Raw genomic sequence first — 5,586 nt, forward strand, 5'->3', positions numbered from 1 at the left:
CAGCCTGGGCACGGCTCAGCCTGGGCACGGCACAGCCCGGGCACGGCTCAGCCTGGGCATGGCACAGCCTGGGCACAGCTAAACCTGGGCATGGCACAGCCTGGGCACAGCTAAACCTGGGCATGGCACAGCCTGGGCACAGCTAAACCTGGGCATGGCACAGCCTGGGCACAGCTAAACCTGGGCATGGCTCAGCCTGGGCACGGCACAGCCCGGGCACGGCTCAGCCTGGGCATGGCACAGCCTGGGCACAGCTAAACCTGGGCATGGCACAGCCTGGGCACAGCTAAACCTGGGCATGGCACAGCCTGGGCACAGCTAAACCTGGGCATGGCACAGCCTGGGCACAGCTAAACCTGGGCATGGCTCAGCCTGGGCACGGCACAGCCCGGGCACGGCTCAGCCTGGGCATGGCACAGCCTGGGCACAGCTAAACCTGGGCATGGCACAGCCTGGGCACAGCTAAACCTGGGCATGGCACAGCCTGGGCACAGCTAAACCTGGGCATGGCACAGCCTGGGCACAGCTAAACCTGGGCATGGCTCAGCCTGGGCACGGCACAGCCCGGGCACGGCTCAGCCTGGGCATGGCACAGCCTGGGCACAGCTAAACCTGGGCATGGCACAGCCTGGGCACAGCTAAACCTGGGCATGGCACAGCCTGGGCACAGCTAAACCTGGGCATGGCACAGCCTGGGCACAGCTAAACCTGGGCATGGCTCAGCCTGGGCACGGCACAGCCCGGGCACGGCTCAGCCTGGGCATGGCACAGCCTGGGCACAGCTAAACCTGGGCATGGCACAGCCTGGGCACAGCTAAACCTGGGCATGGCACAGCCTGGGCACAGCTAAACCTGGGCATGGCACAGCCTGGGCACAGCTAAACCTGGGCATGGCTCAGCCTGGGCACGGCTCAGCCTGGGCACGGCTCAGCCTGGGCATGGCACAGCCTGGGCACAGCTAAACCTGGGCATGGCACAGCCTGGGCACAGCTAAACCTGGGCATGGCACAGCCTGGGCATGGCACAGCCTGGGCACAGACTGGGCATGGCACAGCCTGGGCACAGCTCAACCTGGGCACAGCTTAGCTTGGGCACAGTCCAGCCTGAGCACGGCACAGCCTGGGCACAGAACAACATGGGCACGGGTCAACAGCCCCGGGCCAGGCACAGCCAGAGGGCAGCCACAGCCTGATGGCCAAAGAAAACCTGATGGACACCATCACGGGAAATCCTTGGACAGCATCACAAGAAAACCCAGGGACACCATCACGGGAAACCCATGACACAGGAACTGCTGGGGGCTTTGTACCCCCCGGAGCTGCAGGAGCGCGGCCGGGCCGGGCCTGGCACTGCCCGCTGCCGGTGCTGCGGATCCCCGGCTCCACCAGCAGCAGGAAGGAGCTGCAGGAGCTGCAGCCGAGAGGGAAAAGCCAGAAAACAATTTACACTGCTGGGGGCTTTGTACCCCCCGGAGCTGCAGGAGCGCGGCCGGGCCGGGCCTGGCACTGCCCGCTGCCGGTGCTGCGGATCCCCGGCTCCACCAGCAGCAGGAAGGAGCTGCAGGAGCTGCAGCCGAGAGGGAAAAGCCAGAAAACAATTTACAGCTTCCTGCAGATGGCAACCGGTACGATCTGGCTGACAAGCACAGATGAGCAGGAGTGAGGGAGGGATAAATAAACCTCGCAGCTCGTGGAGTAAAACAACCCGCTGGGATTTGCTGCAGAAAATTCCCACTCGGCCAGCGCCGGGCTCCCCATCCCTGTGCCGGGCCGGGCACTGCGGCAGGACCGTGGCACCCCGGGGGCACCGCTGGGCACCGGGGACACCTCTGGGCACCGGGGACACTGCTGGGCACAGGGGACACCGCTGGGCACCGGGGACACCGCTGGGCACAGGGGACACGGTGTCCTCCCAGCTGCTGCCCTCAGGGCCAGGAGCAGCCGAGGCACCGCTGCAAAACCAACCAGTCATTTCATCAGAGACCAGGAAAAGCCTCATGCAAATTTTTCCATTCCAAAATTATTTTGGTTCCTAAACCGTTGAAGGCCCAAGTCTTTCTGGAGGACTTTCTTTTTGTTCTTCTTTTTTTTTTTTTAATGAAATTTTTAAAAAATATATCTGGAAATTCATGACAGGTATGTTGTCCTCTGCCTGCAATATTTTTCTCATAGTTTTTCCTGCCGGTGAGGAGCTGAGGGGACACGAAGCACTGTGGCACTGGGGAGGTGACCAGGGGGACACCAGGGGACAGCGAGGCAGGGCTCTGGCACTCCGGCCCGCAGCTCCCGCCTGCCCGCTCGCCCTCAGGCTGCAATAATCTGCAGTGGAAAATAACGAGATAAAGGCGGTGAGAAACAGCGAGCCCCGCCCGGCGCTCCGGGCTCTGCTCCATCTCAGGTTTGTGCTGGGAAGTGCCCGGGGCAGTCGGGCTGGGGCTGCGGGAAGGGGACAGAGCCCGGGGCACAAACCCAGCGAGCCCCGACGCTCTGTGCAGCATCTGCGTGCAGGGATTGAGCAGCCAGGGCAGGGCAGGCCCCCGGCCAGGCCGGATAAGCTGGGGGTGGCCGAAGGCCAAAAGCATGGCAGGAACATCTGGGATTTCTGAGGCACCCGGGTGACAGGGAAAGGAGCACCCCGGCACATCCCTGCCCCACAGCTGCCCCCGATGGCATCCGTGAGCCTGGAGCAGCAGAGAGCGGCTGCGAGGGAAGGGATTACTGGCTCGGCTGGGAGGAAAACCCTCCCAGGCAAAGCTTAATGAAGAAATCATTGTTCAGGGATCAGCCCTGCGCCGTTAATGAGCCTCGTTGTTATTTAAATGAGGCTCCTGGAAAGGCTGGGTGAAGAATTCATTATGAGATGAATTTTCTGAGCAATGTGATAAATGATGAATATAAAACCAGCCTTCCCTCGGGAGAAGGAAGCTGCAGAGAAATCCAGCTCCTGGGGGAGAGCAGCTGGAGTTTGCCATGGCACAAGCAGAATTACTGCGCGGCCCGGAGGGGGCAGGTGCTGCAGCCCGGCCCGGGGACAGCAGGGGCTTGGTGGCTCTGCTGCTCTCCTGCTTCTCCTTGGCTCTGCCTCCTGAGCTGGCAGGGACACCAGGCTGCTCCAAGCCCCGTCCAGCCTGGCCTGGGACACTGCCAGGGATCCAGGGGCAGCCACAGCTGCTCTGGGCACCTGTGCCAGGGCCTGCCACCCTCCCAGCCAGGAATTCTTTCCCAATTTCCCATCCATCCCTGCCCTCTGGCAGTGGGGGCTATTCCCTGTGCCCTGTCCCTCCATGCCTTGTCCCCAGTCCCTCTCCAGCTCTCCTGGGAATCCCACAGGCACTGGGAGGGGCTCTGAGCTCTCCCTGGAGCTTTCTCTTCATCTTGCGCCAGCTCGAGCCCATCACTCACAGCTCGGTCTTGTTGCTGTTGAGTTTGAGTCTTGCTTTTTTATCCAGCACAAAAACTGAATGCAGTCCCTGACTCTTCGTGCTGTCGCCTGGCTGTCCCAAGCCCGAAGCTCCCCTGCGTGTCCTGTGGAGGTGGCAGTGCCACTCTGCCCCTGCCACCACCCTGACCTGGCCGTGCACTAACCCAGTGTGGAGCACAGAGGGAAATCAAACTGTTGGATCAGTAGCAAGGAATAATGACAACTTCCTGCAGAGTTATAGGACGTGGAAGCCAATTATCGATCAGATGCTTTGGGAACCAAGCAACAACACCCCAAGGATTTCACCACAAACTTTGCTTAACCAACTGTGCAGGAAGGCGGTTTGATGTGGGCCGTTTCTGGGTACATAAAACAGAATTAATTTGTTCTCCCTGCAAGCCAGCAGCCAGGAATATGAAATATTTAAATAGCCTAAGCATGTTTGGCATGTGCCGAGCCATGCGAGCACACCCGGAGTGGCTGAGCCCGCGGGGCTCAGGGCTCGGAGCAGCTTTGGGCAGCGCCCCTCGCTGCAGGGAGCAGAGGATGCGCAGCCCCGGGCAGGGAACAGCGGCGGCTCCTCATCCCACCCTGCTCAGCCCTGCCCTGCCGAGGGACGGGGAACTGCCCTGGGGTCTGAGGAATGAGGGTGTATTTACACAAATCCCGCACACCAGGCACGGCAGCTCTGAGCCGGGAACGTTTCACTCCTCTGGCACGGCCCTGCTGCCCCTCAGAGCCCGGGCACTGCACCCCCAGGCCACCCCTGCACCCTGGGACTCCCGGGGAAGCTGCGAGCCTGGGGGATGGAGGGAGCCCAGTTTAACTCCTTCCTGCAGCCCCCCAGCCGCTCCTGCCCGGTGAGATCAGCGTGTGCCAGCTCCCTGCCAGCTGCTGCACCCCCTGTGCTCAGGGCACCCTCAGGGACGGCAGTTCCGTGCTTGCTTCGCCCGGGTTTCCTCCTCTCCTCTCTGCCCAGCACACCTGCATGCCTCTGCCCCCGTGTTTACCCTGCTCCCGGTGGGCAGAGGTGCTCTGGGGGCCACGGCCAGTGGAGCCCTCTGTGCCCCCGGCAGTGTCCTGGTGTCCTCAGGACAGCCCTGCCCGGCTCCTGCCCCTCACATCCCTGCATCCCGGAGCAGGCAGACATTCCACATCCGCCCTGCCGGGCACGGCGAGGCTGCTGGAGACGGCGGGAGGAGCCAAAGGAAATGATGGATTTTCACATCCAGGACGGGAGCAGGGGCTGTTCCAGCCGGGCGACGCTGTGGCCGTGCCTCTGCGGCTGTCCCCGTGTCCCCGTGGCTGTCCCCGTGTCCCCGCGGCTGTCCCCTGGCTCTGGCCACTCCGGAGCTCTGTGTAAGCTCAGGCGCCAGCGTTTGGGCTTTTGTCGCCCGGCGGCGGCTGTGGAGGATCTCCTGCCGCCGGTGCGTGGGGAGCCGGGTCTCTCCTCACATGAACGCAGCATCTCTCTCCCCGCTCCATCCTCGCTGCACGGAGGACGTGGAACACGCGAAAACTGTGAAAGCAGAAAGGGAAAAAGCAGAGCAGCTGATGCCACCCCGCTGCGGGGGGTGCCCGTCACCCCGGCCGTCCCCAGTGTCCCCACGGAACCCGGGGCATGTCCCCACCCCAGCGCTGCCCGCCGGGGATGCCCCAGCCCGCGGCTCCAGCTGCGGCTCTGCCCCCGGGCCCTTTGTCCCTGGGCTTTGACCGCGGCTGTGCTGCCCCCGGGGACCCCGGGCAGCCTCTGAGCTGTGAGCAGCGACAACATCCTCCGGAGTTTGGAGGGACCGGGATTTTCTGCCTAGGAAGATCCCCGCTCCAGGATCCCTGTCCTTGTTCCAGGATCCCTGTCCTTGTTCCAGGATCCCTGTCCCAGTTCCAGGATCCCTGTCCCTGCTCCAGGATCCCTGTCCCAGCTCCCGGATCCCTGTCCCTGTTGCAGGATCCCTGTCCCCGCTCCAGGATCCCTGTTCCTCTCCAGGATCTCTCCTGGCATGCTGGGTGAGGGCAAGAGGACAAACGGATGTGGAGGCTGCCGAGTGCTGCTCAGGCACCTTTATATTTAATTAGAGCTGGACTTTTCCTCCACCTGTTTCCTGTGGCGGATTTGGGTCCCGAAGAAAAAAGAGGGTAAAAAAAAAAAAAAAAAAAAAGGAAATC

This window comes from Pyrgilauda ruficollis, unplaced genomic scaffold (genome assembly GCF_017590135.1).
Source record: "Pyrgilauda ruficollis isolate IOZ18807 unplaced genomic scaffold, ASM1759013v1 scaffold122, whole genome shotgun sequence".
Taxonomy (NCBI): domain Eukaryota; kingdom Metazoa; phylum Chordata; class Aves; order Passeriformes; family Passeridae; genus Pyrgilauda; species Pyrgilauda ruficollis.